This window comes from Malaclemys terrapin, chromosome 11 (assembly GCF_027887155.1).
Source record: "Malaclemys terrapin pileata isolate rMalTer1 chromosome 11, rMalTer1.hap1, whole genome shotgun sequence".
Classification (NCBI taxonomy): Eukaryota; Metazoa; Chordata; order Testudines; family Emydidae; genus Malaclemys; species Malaclemys terrapin.
The window spans coordinates 4,483,722-4,506,463 of record NC_071515.1 but is presented as its reverse complement, the minus strand read 5'-3'; the positions used below and the strand labels follow the sequence as shown (position 1 = coordinate 4,506,463).

Here is a 22,742-nt window from a genome sequence, read left to right as displayed (position 1 = left end):
TTTGTTAGTCTGGAAGCATTAACTTCAGTGGTGTCACCCATCATGGCATGGCGGGGGTGGGGGAGGGACTGAATCTTGTCAAACATGAGATAGAGTTCATCATCGGTCCAGTATTTTCTCTGTAGCCTCATAATGAAACGATCAGCCAAATCTCAGCAGGTGTTAACAATTTCTGGTTTGCTGAGAGCTTGTACTTCAGTCAGACCTTCTCTGATTGCAATGCTGAAACCTTCTGCTGGCATAAGGTATTGATCAAGTCAGTAGGTGCTGACTTAAAAAGACTATTCAAGATGTGCATTCACTTGCTTTTCACCTGGCACACAAGCATTGTTCCGTCTCATTTGAACATCAGTCAAGGTGCCCTGGATAACTTTTACTTTTCAGTGTCTCAGCTGAGATCTGGACATGACCAAAAGGCAAGCAAACCGTGACCTGTCTGCAGTTAGGTCTGTAATAGTCCCTACTATCTTTAGTCTGATTTTCTTCTTTGCATTCAAGCATAGCTTTAGTCTATTTTTGATTGGGAGCCCATAGATTGACAGAGGTTTTGAAGGCTTCATACAAGTAATGACCCAAAGTAGCCATTTGATTGACATCTTTAGCTATCTCATCACTGAAGACTGCTTTCATCAAGATATTAAAGACTCTGGGTCATCATACGCAAATGGGTTGCCAATTAAAGTAATCTCATCCTGTAGGTTTGGAATTGCTCCTTCTTGGCCTTTGACAGCACCTAAGGAATCTAGATGGTGCTTGGTTACTTCTGGAGAAGTCATCCCAACCATGCTTGATGTTTTGTTTGAAATTCGATGGAGTTCTTGGGTTGTCAGGAAAAACCAGGAGGAGTGGAACTGGAGATATTTTAACAACCCAGTTTCCTTTTTGAAATTCCTCTCAGGTGTCAGGATCAGACTTGTCTACATCTCTTATTTCAGTGAGGTACCAGACAATCCTAGCTTGATTGATGTTTTGAAGTATAATTTTAAAAGACGTGTAAACATTTTCTTGAGTATATAGCTACATAATGGTTCTAGGTTTATCATGTTTGGTACCATTGTGTTTGTGGGAGAAAGGACTTCCGAAAAATACCCAAACTGACCCATTTCCGATGACACTGTATTATTAAAATTTCCACCAACCAGCGAACCTGGAGCTGGCAGCCAGGGAGTGGGGGTGAGGAATGAGCTCCCCTGTCATACCACAGAGGGTCACACCATTGAAATTGGTTCTGTAGATTTTTAGAAAGGTAAGAAATGTCCTTTGATGTCATTAACTTGCCCATGGAATTACACATACTCCCATACTGTAAATTCTTTCAGTTAAAGAGAAGGTCATAGTATGCTTCTGGGAGTCAGTATATAAACCACCTGCCAGGGACAATTATACACCTTGTCAAGTCACATCATGAATTTTCCTGTCTCAGCTCTAATTTGTGTTCTGGATGCCGAAATTGATTCTCTTGACTGATCAAACACACAAGAATAGAGTGGCTCTAACTTTTGTCAGTTCAACTTTTCAGAGTAAACTGGACAACAGATACAGAATATATATCACCGGTGAAGGGTTGTTATGAAGTATATGTCCTCTTAAAGTTCCTTGATTAAAACTATAACTATTAACTGAATCATCTGTTTTCTCAGATTTAATTTATCTTCTATTTTTGTGTGTTTTTTTCTCACATAAAGGTGCAATGCAGGGTTGGCCTTATAACATCTGTGGTATGCCAAGTGTATTCTGGATGTCACTGTGGTCCCCCAAGAAATGCATTCAATATCTGAGTAATCGTAAGCACATTTGGGTTACCCAAAGGAAAATCTTCCTAGACACTCCAGTCCTTGGAAATAAGAGGAGAGTGCTCCATTATTTCAGGAGGAGTAAAGCTATTAAAGCCTAGGTATCTTCCTGCTTTCTCATCCAAATTCCTGATGCTGTAGTACTAATAGGAAATAGGAAAATCAGCCCTTTCGAGGAATGTTGCTTCATTTCTGTCCTGGCCAAAAAAAATATGATTTATGTATGTCATTGTATTCCTTTTACACGTGGTAAGTACAATCTACACTGATTTGGTTAAATTATTTCTCATGTCTCTTCCCAGTCTTTACTCTGCAGGTTCTCAAGCTGTGGTCCATGGACCATGAACTTGCTGGTAGGCAAGCTCTGCAGACTATCAGTGCTTCTAATGTTTACTTCCAGAAACTAAAAGTCCCATTAAAACAGCTAAAAATAATTGCTTCCCTAATGCCACTGTTCCATGTAAGCAATTACTATAGTTCTTGCAGCTGTGATTGAGACTGGTGCAATATCTCCCTTGCAGTCGAACTACAATCGAAGGTGTGATTTCAGCTCACGTAGGAATACGCATTCTAGCTTTAATCTAGCTGTCATGGCCAAAAATAGCAGTGTAGACGTGGTGACACATTCTTCAGTGCAAGCTGTACAAGCCTGCCTGGGGACACGGGGACACAGGGACATACTTGTGTGTTGCAGGCCTACTCTGAAATCTCTGCTGCTGCATCTTGACTGATATTTTCAGCTGTGCTGGCTGGATTAAAACTTGCACTCACCCTGCAGCAATGGCTCCTGTCCCACTGGGCTGGGCTCCAGCCCATTGGTTCTCACGGCAAGCAGACTTGGAGGAGCCTGCCACAGTCTCGCTTGATGCGTACATCCATATGCAGTTGGGGTCCTTCACCCATGGCAACCCACCTTGCCCCTTCCTGTATCTGGTGCTGCCAGACATGCAGCCTCAGGATCTCTCCCTTTGCCCCCATCACCTCAGGATCTCTCTCCTTCCCTGGGGACTCCCCTTCTCCTCACCCCAATCTCCTCAGGATCTTTCCCGTCCCAGCAAACCTTCCCAGGAAGCGCCACCAAGGAGCCAGTATACCCTACTGAGATCAGGACTCTAGCTCCACCTGGCAGGAATCCAGCACTTCACCCATGACCCTCTGTGCCCTTCCTTATGCCGCCAGACATGGAGCTTCACCTGCTGAGCTGGGCAGGCACACGGGTGGCTCACAGAATAGTTAGGGGGGAACTGAGTCACCTCTTGCCCTAGCCACTCTCTGCCTAGGGTTGTGATGAAGCCAAGCCTGAAACTGTAGTCGGCACTGGGAAAGTTTCATAAACCTTGCTTTAGTCAAAATAACAATACTTTGAATTTATACGATGCTTTGTAAATGAGAATCTCAAACTAAATTACAATTTATATTTCCCTTCGAGGTAGAGAAGTGTTATGTCTGTTCTGTAGACTGATAAACTGAAGCACAGTGAGGTTGTGAATTGCTCATGGTCATGCAGTGTGTCAGTTAAGGTTACCATTTGTCCGGATTCCCCCGGACATGTCAGGATTTTTGAGCTAAAAATAGTGTCCGGGGGGAATTTGTAAATGTCGGACTGCCCCCTCCCCCCCCCCCCCCCCCCCCGCGCAGAGCGCGCGCGGCTAACAGGGCAGCCGGCCGGATGGTGCCACTTACATGGGGCTCCGACAGTCAGAGAGAGCCCTTCTTCCCCCCTGCAGCATTCCCAGATCACCTCCAGCAGTCTGGAGCTCCTCCCCTGCCAGCCAGCGTGCCGGGACGAACGGCTCAGGTCCTTCCTGAGCAAGTTCAGAGACATTAGGCGAAGGCCAACAACAAGGGGGCCAGGGGGTTGGAGAAGGGGCAGGGAGGTTTTGGATGGGGCAGTCAAGAGACGGGGGGGGCTTTCTGGGGGAGGGTGTGGAGAAGGTTTTGGGCAGTCAGGGTACAGGTAGGGGGTAGGGTCCTGGGGGGCAGTTGGGGGGGTCTTAGGAGGGGACAGTTAGGGGACAAGGAACAGGGAGGCTTAGGTAGGGGGTGGGGTTCTGGAGGGCAGTTAGGAGCAGGGGTCCCAGGAGGGGGCAGTCAGGGGACAAGGAGTGAGGGGGGGGGTTGGAAGTTCTGGGGGGGGCTGTCAGGGGGCAGGAGTGGGGAGAGGGATCGGAGCAGTCAATGGGACAGGGAGCAGAGGGGTTTAGATGGGTCGGGAGTTCTGGGTGGGGAGTGGTTGGATGGGGCGTGGGAGTCCCAGGGGTCTGTCTGGGGGTGGGGGTGTGGATAAGGGTTGGAGCAGTCAGGGTACAGGTAGGGGGTAGGGTTCTAGGGGGCCAGTTAGGATGGGGGGAGGGTCTCAGGAGGGGGCAGTCAGGGGACAAGAGGCAGGGAGGCTTAGGTACGGGATGGAGTCCTGGGGGGCAGTTAGGGGCAGGGGTCCCAGGAGGGGGCGGGCAGGGGACAAGGAGCGGGGGGGAGGGTTGGGAGTTCTGAGGGGGGCGGGAAGTGGGTGGGACAGGGGCGGGGCTAGGGCAGGATAGGGGCGGGGCTCCTCCTGTCCTCTTTTTTGCTTGCTGAAATATGGTAACCCTAGTGTCAATGGCAGACTTATGGTGAAACCTTGATTTTCTGACTCCCAGTTCTCAGCTTCCTCCTAAACTGTGAGCTAAAGTTCAGAGACAAATTAAGTTCTGACTTATTACAAAATTTCAAATGGGCACTTGTCAACATGACTTGCAAATAACTGATACGTGTGGTGAAATATAAATTTCATCACATTATGTTGAAATAATGGAACAACTTAGCTTCTTATCACTTGTCTCAGGTTGATAAGCTGCCTCTTAATTTTCCTGCTGGAGCTAACACTATGTCTGTTGTGCTGGTTAGACTTTTTTTTTTTTTTTAATAGGCTTGTGTACCTCTGAATCAAATCTAACCTTTTTTACCTTTTGGCCTGAATACAACATTCTGGCTGTGCCTGAAGGCAATTCCTATGTGGGAAAAGAGATCTCATGTTGTTCTTTCCAGTTGACTGAAACAGCGTATTGTCCTTGCAGAAGAACAAGCCTGTTCTCACTTCAGGCTGGCTGAGTCATAGTACTTGATATAAAATATTCTCTGGTACTTTTGTGCCCTCTTCATGAACTACTTTTGAATATCCCCTCAAAACCCCCCAACCCTTACAGTTGGGGTGTGTTGGTGAGCTGCATATTCTCCTTGTTCATGTTGATCTGCTTCTGTCAGTTACTGGAAGATATAATGAATTTCAACAATGGATGCTTTCATATAGGGTATGGTGGGAAAAGGGAATGGAGACTAGTATCAAAATAGCTCCCTTTTCATAGACAAGGGACGAGAGGACTTGAAGGGGGAAGTTATGGGGTAACCCCATCGGAAGCAGTAAGGCTAACAGGAGCAAGAGGGAGGCTCTCCGCAACCCACCGTTAATTTTTCCACTTTATAAATGATCCTTTCTGTGAGTGTAAAAATGTACATTTATACTTTCTTTATAAAGGACTGCAGCCTCCTGGTGGAAAATCAGTTTTGGTTATGGGGGAATCAAACTCTTTTTAGTTTGCACCAAAATCTCCATCTCTCGACTTCATTTTTGAAGGCATCCTGGTACTGGTACTGTGGGCATGGCCAGCATGTTTACTGTGCATGGGCTGTGAACAACTCTTAACATGGTGACTTTTCTTACTAATTGTAGTATCAAAAATAAAATGTGTAGTGATCATACATAAAGGCTAATTCAATATTTGCTGTTTTGAAATGAGTCTTTACAAAGATCGTATGATATTCAGGAACCTTTTGAATAACCAACATTGAAGGGAAGGTATTCCAAGGTCTTCACAGAGCTAAACCCTCTCTTCTTTCTTCTGCTACCTCTCTCGATCTGACAAAATACAGAGCAGGAAAAAATGGCAGCTTCCTTCTGGAGGATGCTGAAGCTTGTGAAAGTGTTTTTTGGTCAGATGTTAACAACTAAAGGAAAAAATGAAATGGTTCATCCACTTGGTGTCAGACGAAGCCATTCAAATATAATACAACCTATTGAGTTCCACAAGGAAATGGGAGTTTCCTGATCTTCCGCTGAGTATTCAGCGTGAATGTGTAGTCTGTTCATTCTCCTCATGGGGCAGACAGCAGGCTTTGATTACAAGATGAATAAGTACTATAATCATTCTGTGAAAGACTCCTTCCCATTTCTGCCCAGTGACCTGTTCTTTTTTTCATGCCAGGGAACCTGTTCTGACTGTAATCAAATCAGGAAGAGAAGGCTGCTGGTCATCTGACAAAGAGCAGGTTCTTTTCTATTTATAGCCTGAGACTAGTGGCCTGAGCCAAATAGCTAAAATCCTAGGTCTTGTTGAAATAACAAGCTTGTTTGAAGCTGGATTCTTTTTTTCCTTTCTAGAAAGGACGTATTATTTAATTAAAGTTAGTTTCTAAATGCTGTCTTTTAGTTTCCCTCCTGCTTCTACCCAGAATTTATACTGATCATCCCAAAATCATCTTCATGTAGTAAAATCGGTTTAGATGAGATGATATAGTAGCATAGTTAAAAGCCCAGTAAAATTCCTAAAGAGTGTGTACACAACCATCTCAATTAATAAAGTTTTTACAGGATTTCTTGAAGGCTTCCAGATTATAAGTGTTTTCTATCAGGTGTGTAACTGGTTGCAATTTATTTATAACAGTTTACTGATTTCAGGCCGTTGCTAACTGAAAAATGTAGTTGGGAGGTGATTATTCTAGATTATGGTCAGCTCTTTCTGTTAAAAACTGTAAAATAGACACATTAAAAATGGTCCTTAACTTTATTATTTTCAGTCACTTATGCTTTTTAATGTGGTCTTTAAATATAAGTAATATGTAACTTAATTGTCTGGAATGGCTTTGTGGGACATCTGCATATATTACATGATTTTAAAATGTTTCCTAATTACATAACTATATTCCTTTCTGAGCCAATCCGGTATCTCATGCAAATAGTATATGGCACTAATGTGCCTTTAACCTCCTTTGGGACTGGACAACTCAGTTAATGTCCAGATATAAATATAGATGCCAAATGCCTTTAATTATCTGAAGTGTGGCTATCTAAAAATTTTTGATTTTTTTTATTTGGATTTTTTATACAATTGTTACATTTCTGTAACATCTTACTTGGGTCTTGATGTACTTGGTTACATTGGATAGCTACAAGTCTAAACAGTCATCACACAATTGGGTGTTGTCTTTTCAGAAGTATTTTTATATGCAGAACTATCAGCAGTTGAGAAATTTACCTGACACTTAATAAACGGGCTAGGGCTTGGGCAAAATACATGTGCTACCAAGGCCTCACCCCCTGCAATTTAAAGGAATAACCAATTGTGTACAGTAAGTGTAACATACCAATCAACATTTGTATTGAATGTAGTTTATTAAAAAGTAATGCGTCTCCCATGCTTTTATTAAGCCTTCTTTCCTTTCTTGGCCTGTCTTCCTTTTTCCTTCCCTTTCTGACCTATAATGTCATTTATTGATGTCAGTATCTTACTTCCCCACTCACTCCCTGTTCCTTGACTCCTCCTTATCTTTTTTTATTCTTTTCCTACAGTATATTCTCTCCTATATTTTTGTCTATTCCCACTCTCCAAACCCATCTTCCTTTGTACTCTGTATCATTTGAAAAAAGAACAGGAGTACTTGTGGCACCTTAGAGACTAAATTTGTTAGCCTCTAAGGTGCCACAAGTACTCCTGATCTTTTTGAGGATACAGACTAACACGGCTGCTACTCTGAAATGTATCATTTGAATATCTTATCTATCTTTTATAGCAACTCACATACCCTGCTCCAACTCAGATACAGACTTATGTAGAGAATAGAGAAGGGAAATGGGAGCATGCCAGGGCCCTGTTTAGGAGCTTCAGCTTTTGTAACTTCCAGCTATTAGGGATATTAAAATAACTTTTGAAGTCACCACCATCACAAATGTACCTTTCTCTTCCAGTGCTCGTTACTTTGCCTAGAACCAGCATATAATTCCAGAAAGCATGTTTTGGATCAGTTTCCTAATTTGTCAACAAGGCTCTGAATAGAAGATGTGAAACCAACTTGTGATTTCATGATGCTTCTGTTTAGCAAAACTTACAAGCAGCAGTGTAGGTACTGGCACACTTTGTCAGTGGATTTAGAAAATAGCACTGCATCATTTTATGCTCAATTCATATTTGGAATGTTATGTTTACAACCAAAATGAATGGACGCTTATTTTTTAAATGAAAACCTGATCTGTAGAAGTTAGTGACACTTGTACTGCAAATTATACTTAACACATTTTTCAGGGAGCTAATTTTCTCCATGTTTATAAGCATGTACCGAAGGCAACCAAATATACATACATTTTTATTGTGAAAAAGAACAGGAGTACTTGTGGCACCTTAGAGACTAACAAATTTATTAGAGCATAAGCTTTCGTGGGCTACAGCCCACTTCTTCGGATGCATATAGAGTGAAATATATATTGAGGAGAAATATATACGCACATACAGAGAGCATGAACAGGTGGGAGTTGTCTTACCAACTCTGACAGGCCAATTAAGTAAGAGAAAAAAACTTTTGAAGTGATAATCAAGATAGCCCAGTACAGACAGTTTGATAAGAAGTGTGAGAATATTTACAAGGGGAGATAGATTCAATGTTTGTAATGGCTCAGCCATTCCCAGTCCTTATTTAATCCTGAGTTGATTGTGTCTAGTTTGCATATCAATTCCAGCTCAGCAGTCTCTCGTTGGAGTCTGTTTTTGAAGTTTTTCTGTTGTAATATAGCCACCCGCAGGTCTGTCACTGAATGACCAGACAGGTTACTCTATATGCATCCGAAGAAGTGGGTTGTAGCCCACGAAAGCTTATGCTCTAATAAATTTGTTAGTCTCTAAGGTGCCACAAGTACTCCTGTTCTTTTTGAGGATACAGACTAACACGGCTGCTACCCTGAAACCTATTTTTATTGTGTGACAACTGCATTTTTAGCTGTATAACATTCATTTCAATATAATGCTATTCTGTAATTGCAAAGACACACTCTGGAAAAGGGAGTATGTGTTTTGAAGGCTGTAGTTTGTTGTTTGGCAACTTCTCTGAGTTGTCATAAGTATTCTGTGTTGATGATTAATCTTTAGAATATGCATTGCAACACATTCTACAGGCTTTTGGATTTTTGACCTTTATTATCACAAAGTTAACAGGGAGTAACTACACAACGAACTTCTAAAGGAAAACAAACCAGTATTGGACTGAAATTATTATGTTCAGTGAGTAACTACAAAACATTTTGGTTCCTATTCTTGACTGCTTCTTCCTCCCTGCATAATCAACTTGTTTGTTCTGGTCAGTGTTGTAGACTGGACAGAATCTTGAGACAAAATCAATTACTGATACCACAATTTTAACCCCATCTATAGGATGGGGAAAGGATCAAGCTCAGTTAACGCTTTCCTTTATATTTTCTGTGCAAAGTTATTGTATTAGGTGTTTAGGATCATATTGGATATGTTCTAAAGAGAGTTATACTCCTCATCACTCCTGGGAATATTCTAGAAAGAGAAGATAAACATTACACTGGAACTCACAAGACTGGCTTGAGTTGAGGTAAACCTGGTCCATGTAGAGTCCAGATTTTTAAAGTATCTGTCAGTTCTTAACTACTGAGGGAAGAAGAGGGGCAGACTTTTTTCAAAAACTCAAACCTATCAAATCAGAAAGGAGGAAACTACCTTAATTGGTAGTTTATAAAAAGAAAATATATAAATGTGGTTTGGCATTTGTTTAAAAATGAATGATGCGTAAAACGTAGGTGAGATTGTATTCAAAAGGATAACCTGACTCTTACCACTGGTTCTGATAAAAGCTAAACTGAAAAAAGACACACAGTGTAAAAGAATTAATCTGCAGCAGTTTCCAAAGAATACTTCCAACTTACTCCAAATGCCTACAGCACTCTCCAGAACCAGTATTTCTGGTGGGCCAGGTTTGCGTTTTCACATGTTCTTATTGTGATGTCATCAAGAATACATGTAGTTTCATAGATAAAAAAGTGATTCTGTAGACTGTATTGACATTTGTACCTTTGTGGAAAATATTGAAAATATGCCCAAGCTCTTACAAGAATTGGGAAAAAGTATTTGTTTACATACTGTACATCTTCCTTTTTCCTGTTTCCAGAACAACCTAGAGCGCTCTGGCATGGAAAAGTATATTGCAAAATAGGAATGTAATGTAGCTGTTGCTAACTGCTCACACCTTTTTAAAGGCTTTCGTACCAGTCACGATAGAAGCTGTAGAACATTAAGTGTAAGTAGTGCAAAATGTGTTTTTAAAGAAGTCTGTTTTGTTATCTGTGCCTCTCTTTTTAATTTCGTTACTGGTATTTGTTCCCTTGATGACATGGCTGTATGGTCTTGTGTTGCACATGCACTTGACATTATATCTCTAAAGAAAAAAATCGTGGCTTCCCAAGCTGATTCAGTGATTTTGTAGTGTTATGGTTTATCAGGGGCATGTCCTTCCTCCTATGAGTTTTTAATCTCCAAGCAGGAGCTACCTCACAGTTGTCATCTTTCTCTTGTCTATCTCTGTTCTCTCACTTCAGGTATTGTTGGTACCTGGAAGTCCTTAAGATCAGTAATTTTACACTTTGGCTTACCTGTTTAAGCCCCAGTCAAACTTACATTTATTATAATACAGTTCTAAGGCTATTGGTTTGTAGACCACCAATGGTGGCCCACTTGTAGAATTAAATATTTGGAGAACCAAGTTGTTGGAGGTTGCTGGGGGTCGGGAGAGGTCCAGAAATTACTTTGATTCTATTCCTACATAATGGGAAGAAACTTTTCTAAGAGTGTTAAATGTTGACACCAGCAGTTATCTTTGAAGTAAATAAATATATGGAGATATACCTATCTCATAGAACTGGAAGGGACCCTGAAAGGTCATCAAGTCCAGGCCCCTGCCTTCACTAGCAGGACCAAGTACTGATTTTTGCCCCAGATCCCTAAGTGGCCCCCTCAAGGATTGAACTCACAACCCTAGGTTTAGGGGGCCAATGCTCAAACCACTAAGCTATCCCTCCTCCCCCTAGTAGTAAGGCAGATTCACTGTTTTTTGTGTGTATACTCCTGGCATTGTAACCAATGAAGATTTAATAGGGCTAGCATCCTAAGGAGTGATACTAGTATAATTTCTACCATCAGTGTGTGTGAGCAATGAGTCAAAATATTAAGTGCTACAGCTCTGCTAAGCTAATAGACTCCTACCTCTGTCCATGAGGGTCCCCTCTAGAATTGGTGCAGTTCATACCACTGGATTTGTGAAACTGATTCTTGTCATGTCAGCACCACAATATGATGTTAACAGTAGGCTGTTCAGATCCTATAAGCTTTTGTCTCTAACTGAAGAACTCTCAGAAGTTGGGGTGCTAAAATGTTGGATTCTTTTTCTAAAAATTACTTAATTTAATAATTTGGGTTGTGAAGACTAAACAATTAGATTTAAAATGGAATGAAGTGGTAAGTGGCTAGAGATGGAGAGAGAATGGGTCTGCTTTTAGAGGCTCTGCTCAGAGCAGTGCTTCCTCCTGATGTTCCATTCTGTGCATCCGAAGAAGTGGGCTGTAGCCCACGAAAGCTTGTGCTCAAATAAATGTGTTAGTCTCTAAGGTGCCACAAGTACTCCTGTTCTTTTTGCGGATACAGCCTAACACGGCTGCTACTCTGAATCCTGCTGTCCTGCTTCACAGCTTGGATCCTTGCAGAAGTTGGAGATGGTTACATGCGGTTTGCACTCATTTCTGGGCAGCTTCCTATAGTAAATTAGAAGAATCATTTTATTCCTGGGATCTGGTGGTTGTCATAGTGGACATCGGGGAGCGATTGGTACAAAAATATTGGAAAAGGTGCTGTAGGAATTAAAACTTTTCCATATGCCCCCTTTAGCTATCTTCTATTTATTGTGTAAATGTACCCTGATTTCTCCTGACATTACAATCAGTATAACCACTGATAAATATTTGGCCTCTAATATGACTTGAAGGGAGGGTACTCAATATTTACCATAAAGAAATTGCCTAGTGGTATTTTAGCAGGTATTTAATAATCTATAAGCTGAGCTTGAATCATGAGACTGCAGGAGGTTTCTCAAGGGAAAAATAGTAGCAGCTATTATGTGAAGAAATAAAAACTATTTGCTTTCAGTACAGACCCAAATTCACCTCATGTGTAAAACCACAACAGTAGGGATTTATTTTAAAAAGACAGGTTCTCCTGGACGTGATGTTGGAATTGTAACTAATATTTAGACCCTCACTGTCTCTGGACTCTACTGATAAATGGTCTTGCAATGACCTGAGTGAAGGGCCAGACCCCTGCTTGTAATGTTCCTCTGAAAATGATTCATCTGTTTATGTGGGTCAGGAAGGGGGAGACACATGTAGAATTCTTTGTCCATGTAGAGAGATGCTTGCGTGAACCCAGTTCTGGAACACACACAAGCCTGTCCCAACTTGTGTTTATATTGTACAGAGGACAGATGAAATACCACTGTTTATAATAAGGCCCAAATTTGGTCATTGTGATTACTTCACCCAGAGCACAGTCAAGATAAATTGTCTTTGGTTTCTAGTAATTTGTACCAATAACTGGCTTTACTTTTGTATGTATGCTGCACAGTTGAAGGAGTTTTGCTGATGCTTGTGCTGTGTATGTTGCGTGCCTGTGGGTGAATGTGTGGTAGGAAATAACCAGTTAGTTTGTTTGGTAGCAACAGTAATAGCAACGTCTGGGTTCATAGGTAGCCAATAACATTTCTCCTCTTAAACAGAGTTTTTGTTGCAAGTTCTGTTAGTTGAAGCTGTTCAAGAGTAAATTGGCAAGAGCACATGCAGTAGAGCCATTAACACAAGTAAATCCACAAACAAATAGCTGGAGATTCAGCACACAACACAAGAGCAGGGAATCAAAATACAGTCCAGTTTTTTCTTTGTTCAATATGATTTAATGAAGCGCTAACAAATTAATGAGACTGCAGACTCCTTAATGTGTTAACTAACTTACATTATCTGTTGTATATTATTATCCTAATATTTCTCTTGAAGCAAAAATTGAACATAAGGTAGGTCCTGTAAATTAACTGTTGATTTGCACTGATTGTGGATCATGCAGCTGTGATTAGCTTTCAGATCTATTGTGACTGCTGTGTATTTTGTTCTCTGGAGAGAAAAATGGTATTCAAAAGCCCCAAAATAATAATTTGCAAAAAGAAAGTTTTCCTGAAATGCAAACTTTATAGATTTAACTTTAGAACCTTCATGTCCTCTCTGTTGTGTATATGTATTTTCCACCTATCAGACAATAGATAGTGTTACTTATTAGATATTCTTCTTTCCATCTTTATACTACTAACACTAACCCCTGTCCTTGGTCTTGAGTCTTGACACCACTACTGCTCTCCACTTAATCCTCACCCTCTGTCATAGAATCATAGAATATCAGGGTTGGAAGGGACCTCAAGAGGTCATCTAGTCCAACTCCCTGCTCAAAGCAGGACCAATTCCCAACTAAATCATCCCAGCCAGGGCTTTGTCAAGCCGGGCCTTAAAAACCTCCAAGGAAGGAGACTCCATCACCTCCCTAGGTAACCCATTCCAGTACTTCACCACCCTCCTAGTGAAACAGTGTTTCCTAATATCCAACCTAGACCTCCCCCACTGCAACTTGAGACCATTGCTCCTTGTTCTGTCATCTGCCACCACTGAGAACAGCCGAGCTCCATCCTCTTTGGAACCCCCCTTCAGGTAGTTGAAGGCTGCTATCAAATCCCCCCTCATTCTTCTCTTCTGGAGACTAAGCAATCCCAGTTCCCTCAGCCTCTCCGCATAAGTCATGTGCTCCAGACCCCTAATAATTTTTGTTGCCCTCCGCTGGACTCTTTCCAACTTTTCCACATCCTTCTTGTAGTGTGGGGTGCAAAACTGGACACAGTATTCCAGATGAGGCCTCACCAATGTTGAATAAAGGGGAACGATCACGTTCCTCGATCTGCTGGCAATGCCTCTACTTATACAGCTCAAAATGCCATTAGCCTTCTTGGCAACAAGAGCACACTGTTGACTCATATCCAGCTTCTCGTCCACTGTGACCCCTAGATCTTTTTCTGCAGAACTGCTACCTAGCCATTCGGTCCCTAGTCTGTAGCAGTGCATGGGATTCTTCCGTCCTAAGTGCAGGACTCTGCACTTGTCCTTGTTGAACTTCATCAGGCTTTTTTTGGCCCAATCCTCTAATTTGTCTAGGTCCCTCTGTATCCGATCCCTACCCTCTAGTGTATCTATCACACCTCCTAGTTTAGTGTCGTCTGCAAACTTGCTGCGAGTGCAGTCCACACCATCCTCCAGATCATTAATAAAGATATTAAACAAAACTGGCCCCAGGACCGACCCTTGGGGCACTCCGCTTGAAACCGGCTGCCAACTAGACATGGAGCCATTGATCACTACCCATTGAGCCCGACGACCTAGCCAGCTTTCTATCCACCTTACAGTCCATTCATCCAGCCCATACTTCTTTAACTTGGCGGCAAGAATACTGTGGGAGATCGTATCAAAAGCTTTGCTAAAGTCAAGGAATAACACATCCACTGCTTTCCCCTCATCCACAGAGCCAGTTATCTCATCACAGAAGGCAATTAGGTTAGTCAGGCACGACTTCCCCTTGGTGAATCCATGCTGACTGTTCCTGATCACTTTCCTCTAAGTGTTTCATAATTGATTCCTTGAGGACCTGCTCCATGATTTTTCCAGGAACTGAGGTGAGGCTGACTGGCCTGTAGTTCCCCGGATCCTCCTTCTTCCCTTTTTTAAAGATGGGCACTACATTAGCCTTTTTCCAGTCATCTGGGACCTCCCCTGATCGCCATGAGTTTTCAAAAATAATGGCTAATGGCTCTGCAATCTCATCCGCTAACTCCTTTAGCACCCTCGGATGCAGCGTATCTGGCCCCATGGACTTGTGCACGTCCAGTTTTTCTAAATAGTCCCGAACCACTTCTTTCTCCACAGAGGGCTGGTCACCTTCTCCCCATATTGTGCTGTCCAGTGCAGCAGTCTGGGAGCTGACCTTGTTCGTGAAGACAGAGGCAAAAAAAGCATTGAGTACATTCGCTTTTTCCACATCCTCGGTCACTAGGTTGCCTCCCTCATTCAGTAAGCCGCCCACACTTTCCTTGACTTTCTTCTTGTTGCTAACATACCTGAAGAAACCCTTCTTGTTACTCTTAACATCTCTTGCTAGCTGCAACTCCAAGTGTGATTTGGCCTTCCTTATTTCACTCCTGCATGCCTGAGCAATATTTTTATACTCCTCCCTGGTCATTTGTCCAATCTTTCACTTCTTGTAAGTTTCTTTTTTGCATTTAAGATCAGCAAGGATTTCACTGTTTAGTAAATATGGCAGGCGACCAGCTTGGCTATTCTTTCTACACATCGGGATGGTTTGTTCCTGCAACCGCAATAAGGAGTCTTTAAAATACAGCCAGCTCTGCTGGACCCCAATTTTGTCCTCCCCAAAATTCTTCAGTTTTCCATCACAGCCACCATGTTTTCAGCTAAGAATCACAGGTAGTTGGGTCCTCATCTTTGGAACCCAGCAGCACTGGCTGTTTATCAGCTAGAAGGCTGTCTGTTGAGCAGTGCAAAGTTTGGAACAAATTCCATATTGCATTGTATGAACACTGTCATGGAGTACAAATGCAGTAGTTATAATCCTAATTAAAAACAAACAAAAAACACGCCGCAACATACACCTTCCTTTTTATTTGATGCTTTTGGAATATTTTTAGGTTTTTTTTCCTTTCTAAAAAGACGTCTTACTGTTTAGCTAAAATAAATTAACCTAGCTACATTTTGTAGCAGTTTACGTTGAGGGAGAACCCAGAAGAGTGCAGATACAATCTTTGTGATGGCTTATGAAGATCAGCTTCTCCAATATTTTATAAAGTATTTGTTTCTTTTTAAAAAGTGGGTTGAAAAGAGAACATGTAGGAAACCATTAGGTGTACAGTCTACTACAAACCAGTATGCTTTGTATTCTAGGCAGCGCAGTTAGCAATGTTAAGAGTAAGTTAACGTTGCCCAATACTGTTTATTATAAGAATGTGGTGTGAGTTACTTAGGGTATGTCTACACTACGAAATTAGTTCGAATTTATAGAAGCCGGTTTTATTGAAATCGGTTGTATACAGCTGATTGTGTGTGTCCACACAATAAAATGCTCTAGGTGCTCTAGTCGGCGGACCGCGTCCACAGTACGAGGCTAGCGTCGACTTCCGGAGCATTGCACTATGGGTAGCTATCCCACAGCTATCCCACAGTTCCCGCAGTCTCTGCCGCCCCTTGGAATTCTGGGTTGAGATCCCAATGCCCGGATGATGCAAAACAGTGTCGCGGGCGGTTCTGGGTACATGTCGTCAGGCCCCTCCCTCCCCCGTCACAGCAACGGCAGACAATAGATTCGTGCCTTTTTACCTGGGTTACCTGGGTTACCTGTGCAGACAACATGGAGCCCGCTCAGCTCAGCTGAGCTCACCGTCACCATATGTCCTCTGGGTGCCGGCAGACGTGGGACTGCATTGCTACACAGCAGCAGCTGCTAACTGCCTTTTGGCGGTAGACGGTGTAGCATGAGTGATAGTCGTGGGGCTGGCAGCCGTAGGGCTGCATTGCACCAGCCCCTTGCAGGCGATGGTATATTATGACTGGTACCCGTCATCGTCATACTGGTATGGCTGTCAATCATGGCCACCTGGGCAGACATGCTACTGTTTTGATGATGATGGTTACCAGTCGTAATATACTATTTTCTGCCAATTGCCCAGTATTGTCTGCTAAGCACCCAGAAGAGGCCGAGGGCGATGCTGGGTGCTGGCGGACGTGGGGCTGGCAGACGTGGGGCTGCATTGCTACACAGCAGCAGCCCCTTGCCTTTTGGCAGATGATGGTATATTATGATTGGTACCCATCGTCGTCATACTGGTATGGCTGTCACTCATGCTGCACCATCGGCTGCCACCTTAAGATGTAAAAAATAGATTTGTTCTGTGTTCATTTGCTTCCCCTTCCTCCGTGAAATCAACGGCCTGCTAAGCCCAGGGTTTCCAGTTTAATCTTTGGGGGGACCATTCTGTGTGACAGTTGTTTGTGTTTCTCCCTGTTCCTGTACCTGTACGCCATGTCGTCACTCGGCCCTCCCTCCCTCCCGCCCTCCTTCTCCTGGTCCATCAGATACTACTTTCGCGCCTTTTTTCTGACCAGGCGCCATAGCTAGCACTGGGATCATGGAGCCCGCTCAGATCACCGCGGCAATTATGAGCACTATGAACACCACGCGCATTGTCCTGGAGTATATGCAGAGCCAGAACATGCCAAGGCGAAACCCGGACCAGGCGAGGAGGCGATTGCAGCGCGGCGACGAGAGTGATGAGGAAATTGACATGGACATAGACCTCTCACAAGGCACAGGCCCCAGCAATGTGGAAATCATGGTGTCACTGGGGCAGGTTGATGCCGTGGAACGCCGATTCTGGGCCCGGGAAACAAGCACAGACTGGTGGGATCGCATCGTGCTGCAGGTATGGGACGATTCCCAGTGGCTGCGAAACTTTCGCATGCGTAAGGCCACTTTCATGGAACTTTGTGACTTGCTTTCCCCTGCCCTGAAACGCCAGGATACCAAGATGAGAGCAGCCCTTACAGTTGAGAAGCGAGTGGCGATAGCCCTGTGGAAGCTTGCAACGCCAGACAGCTACCGGTCAGTCGGGAATCAATTTGGAGTGGGCAAATCTACGGTGGGGGCTGCTGTGATCCAATTTGCCAGGGCAATGAAAGACCTGGTGATAGCAAGGGTCGTGACTCTGGGAAACGTGCAGTCAATAGTGGATGGTTTTGCTGAAATGGGATTCCCAAACTGTGGTGGGGCCATAGACGGAACCCATATCCCTATCTTGTCACCGGAGCACCAAGCCACCGACTACGTAAACCGCAAGGGGTACTTTTCAATGCTGCTGCAAGCCCTGGTGGATCACAAGGGACGTTTCACCAACATCAACGTGGGATGGCCAGGAAAGGTACATGATGCTCGCGTCTTCAGGAACTCTGCTCTGTTTCGAAAGCTGGAGGAAGGGACTTTCTTCCCGGACCAGAAAGTGACCATTGGGGATGTTGAAATGCCTATCGTGATCCTTGGGGACCCAGCCTACCCCTTAATGCCATGGCTCATGAAGCCGTACACAGGCAGCCTGGACAGTAGTCAGGACCTGTTCAACTACAGGCTGAGCAAGTGCCGAATGGTGGTGGAATGTGCATTTGGACGTTTAAAAGCGCGCTGGCGCAGCTTACTGACTCGCTCAGACCTCAGCGAAAAGAATATCCCCATTGTTATTGCTGCTTGCTGTGCGCTCCACAATATCTGTGAGAGTAAGGGGGAGACATTTATGGCGGGGTGGGAGGTTGAGGCAACTCGCCTGGCCGCTGATTACGCGCAGCCAGACACCAGGGCGGTTAGAGGAGCACAGCAGGGCGCGGTGCGCATCAGAGAAGCTTTGAAAACGAGTTTTGTGACTGGCCAGGCTACGGTGTGAAACTTCTGTTTGTTTCTCCTTGATGAACCCTCCAACCCCCCCCCCCCCCGACCCGGTTCACTCTACTTCCCTGTAAACCAACCACCCCACCCCACCCTCCCCTCCCGCTTGCAGAGGCAATAAAGTCATTGTTTTTTCACATTCATGCATTCTTTATTAGTTCCTTACAGAGGTAGGGGGATAATTGCCAAGGTAGCCTGGGATGGGTGGGGGAGGAGGGATGGAAAAGGACACACTGCATTTTAAAACTTTTAACTCTTATTGAAGGCCAGCCTTCTGATGCTTGGGCGATCATCTGGGGTGGAGTGACTGGGTGGACGGAGGCCCCCCCACCGTGTTCTTGGGCGTCTTGGTGAGGAGGCTATGGAACTTGGGGAGGAGGGCTGTTGGTTACACAGGGGCTGTAGCGGCGGTCTCTGCTCCTGCTGCCTTTCCTGCAACTCAACCATATGCTCGAGCATATCACTTTGATGCTTCAGCAGACGGAGCATTGCCTCTTGCCGTCTGTCTGCAAGCTGACGCCACCTATCGTCTTCAGCCCGCCACTTGCTCTGTTCTTCCCGCGATTCAGCCCGCCACCTCTCCTCTCGTTCATATTGGGCTTTTCTCATCTCCGACATTGACTGCCTCCACGCATTCTGCTGTGCTCTATCAGCCTGGGCGGACATCTGCAGCTCCGTGAACATCTCGTCCCTCGTCCTACGTTTTCTCTTTCTAATGTTCACGAGCCTCTGCAAAGGAGAAACATTTGCAGCTGGCGGAGGAGAAGGGAGAGGTGGTTAAAAAAGACACATTTTAGGGAACAATGGGTACACTCTTTCATTACAAGGTCGCATATTTCGGCTTGCAGGCAGCCATCGTAGGCCACAGTGTTTTGGCTTTTTTAACCTTCTTAACATGCGGGAAAGGTTGCAAACAGCAGCGCATTTCCCATATCAAGGATGAATTGGGTTGCCCATTTAAAATGGGGATTCAATGTAAAAGGAGGGGGCTGCGGTTTCCCGGTTAACATGCGGCACAAACACAAGTAAACCACCCCCCCCACCCCCCCCGCCACACACGATTCTCTGGGATGATCACTTCACCCCTCCCCCCACCGCGTGGTTAACAGCGGGGAACATTTCTGGTCAGAAGAGCAGGAACGGGCGCCTCTGAATGTCCCCCTTAATAAAATCACCCCATTTCAACCAGGAGAGCTTTCTGGAGATGTCCCTGGAGGATTTCCGCTCCATCCCCATACACGTTAACAGACTTGCTTGCTTTTTTTTTTGTAATGTTTACAAATATTTACAAAGTTACACTCACCAGAGGTCTCCTGTGTGCCCTGAGGGTCTTGGGTGAGTTCGGGGGTTACTGGTTCCAGGTCCAGGGTCACAAACATATCCTGGCTGTTGGGGAAACCGGTTTCTCCGCTTCCTTGCTGCTGTGAGCTACCTACAGTACTTCCATTGTCATCTTCCTCGTTCCCCGAACCGTCTTCCCTGTGTGTTTCTCCAGTGAGAGAGTCATAGCACACGGTTGGGGTAGTGGTGGCTGCACCCCCTAGGATCGCATGCAGCTCCGCGTAGTAGCGGCAAATTTGCGGCTCTGCCCCGGACCTTCCGTTTGCTTCTCTGGCTTTGTGGTAAGCTTGCCGTAGCTCCTTAATTTTCACGCGGCACTGCTGTGTGTCCCTGTTATGGCCTCGGTCCTTCATGGCCTTGGAGATCTTTTCTAATACTTTTCCATTTCTTTTACTGCTACGGAGTTCAGCTATCACTGCTTCATCTCCCCATATGGCGAGCAGATCTCGTACCTCCCGTTCGGTCCATGCTGGAGCTCTTTTGCGATCCTGGGAGGACTCCATGACGGTTACCTGTGCTGATGAGCTCTGCGTGGTCACCTGTGCTCTCCACGCTGGGCAAACAGGAAATGAAATTCAAACCTTCGCGGGTCTTTTCCTGTCTACCTGGTCAGTGCATCTGAGTTGAGAGCGCTGTCCAGAGCGGTCACAATGAAGCACTGTGGGATAGATCCCGGAGGCCAATAACATCGAATTCCGTCCACACTACCCCAATTCCGACCCGCAAAGGCCGGTTTTATCGCTAATCCCCTCGTCGGAGGTGGTGTAAAGAAACCGGTTTAAAGGGCCCTTTAAGTCGAAAGAAAGGGCTTCGTTGTGTGGACGTGTCCAGGCTTAATTCGGTTTAACGCTGCTAAAGTCGACCTAAACCCGTAGTGTAGACCAGGCCTTAGACAACGTTTTAAGTTTTTAACTGTTTGGGATGAAATTTTCCATCCTGGGTGTCTGCCTAAGCCTGATTTTTTTTCAACTAAAATGATTCAGCCGTTGTCAAGGTTTGGGAAAAATGTAAATGTCTGAATTTTATTTATATTAATCATGCTCTGAAGGAGAGAAAATGTGAGGTTTAATTTATCTGAATCCTTACTGAGAGAGATGTACACAGATTTCTGTGCTTCTCTAAATGACATCCATAGGGTTATGTTCAAATTCTTCTCTAGCGGGAGTAGCATGTTACTGACCTAGAGCTATTTTGAGAAAAAGTCATTTGAAGAAGTGACCTAAATGTAGTTAGTTGATACAGCATTGGCCCTCTGCCAGATGGAATGCAGACAGGGCTTAAAGCTGAAGTCTGTTTCTGCATTGCTGCTTACAAATTCCCTATGATGGAGTTGTGCAGCACTTATGAGGAGAAAAGACCTGTTTCAGACTCTAAGCCCTGAATGATAGTTTTAGATTTAAATATCGGTCATGTGAAGGTGAAGGGAAAACTCACTGTGCGTGGTTTTCCCCAAGTTATCATGTTTGACCAAGTGGAGGCAATCCCAACAAGTTGATGTCCTTCCAGTTGGAGGCAGTGTGCCCCTACTAATATTTGTGACTCTGCTTCGGTGTCTGTGGGATTTGGCCTTTTCCCAAGATTGCACAAAATTGAGTATTTTTGCCATGGCCATTTTGCTGCACTGGGTTTTTTAACGGTTTGTCTCCTGGACCTGCTGGACCTTACTTCTCTCTCCAGTCTCCTCCACAGTAGATTATTTGGATTGCAGTGCATACTCTCTGTACTGTTCCATGGAGCCATGGTAGCATGGGAGTGGGGAGTCAGAGATGGAGTCCAGCTCACGGCTAGGCTGCAGGGCAAACAAGGTGCATAAACTGTCTATCTGGGCTGCCGGGAGAACAACACAGCAGTAGAAGTCCAGGAAGCTGAGACAAGCCACTGAAGTAGGTTACAAACTCCTCATTTCTCTGACGTACAGGGTAGGGAAGAGGTTCTGAGCCAGGCCACCTAGACCACATTCCGACTGCTAAAGCCCATGGAGTTGGGATATTTGGAGAGAATAGTGGGGGGAAAATTGTCAAACTGCTCAAAAAATAATTGATCAATTTACATCAATAGTCGTTTTCACCTATGGTTAAGTGACTTGCTGAAGGCTGCGAGAGTCTGTCAGAATCAGGAGTTTCTGTCTCCCAGTCCTGTGCTTAAATTCTTTCTCTAAAACTTGTATCTTCTGGCAATAGCTTAGGGAATTTTTTTCCCCTGAAGCAAGCGATGTTCAGGTGAGAATTGTGTATCATTAGTATGTTTTTCTCCCACCCTCAATCTGTGGCCTTGGATATTCAAAATGTTGAGCTATAAGGCCAAAAACATTCAAGCTTTAAATGTAGATGACTTAAACTGCTCCATAGGCATTCCAGAACAGCTAGTTCTGTACCCTTGACTGCCCATGTTTAAAAAAATAAATGTTTGGCATCTTAAGAGGTTTTTTTTAAAAAAAAAAAAAAAGGCAGGGAGAGGTGATTAAGTTCTGAACTCTTGCATGAAGAGAATGTAAGGATAATTCTTTCATGTACAAAGAAGTGCACCATCCGGACCCTCACCACACTTCCATACTGTGTGACTGATTAATAATAATAAGGAAATGTTTTGTGAAAGGTGTGTTTTCCCACTGCAGTGTTCAGCAAAACCTCTGCTCAGAGGCACACATTCATCTTAATACCTATTCTGGAGGTTTGAGACTTGAGGATTGAGTTTCTTGATTTTTAACTTTTCCAAACCTGGTAAGAATTGAACTGTTTTTCTTGAATTCAACTGCCAATTCATTGTGACGTGTTTCAAGATTTGTCAGTGTTGGCAAATGAGCTTTCTGTAGAGTTTTGTCAGTTTCCTCATTGAAATCATAAAATGATTGTGTGATAAACAAGGCCAAATTTATTTCTGCTGAAACTACCATTATATATGGAATTGAGACAAGATAGTGGACTACTCA

General features: G+C 44.1%; 1 protein-coding gene across 29 annotated transcripts in view; it reads left to right on the top strand.

Moving 5' to 3' along the window:
• LRRFIP1 (LRR binding FLII interacting protein 1) overlaps positions 1-22,742 on the top strand; it is a 193,116-nt gene that overhangs the window by 49,983 nt on the left and 120,391 nt on the right. The window contains exon 1 of one of the 29 annotated variants that reach the window (XM_054043424.1): positions 10,072-10,136. The exons of the other annotated variants lie outside the window; for them this stretch is intronic. The gene's annotated coding sequence lies outside the window, so the exon portion shown is untranslated. Of the gene's footprint in view, positions 1-10,071; positions 10,137-22,742 lie in introns of those variants that run through there. 29 annotated transcript variants of the gene reach the window in all.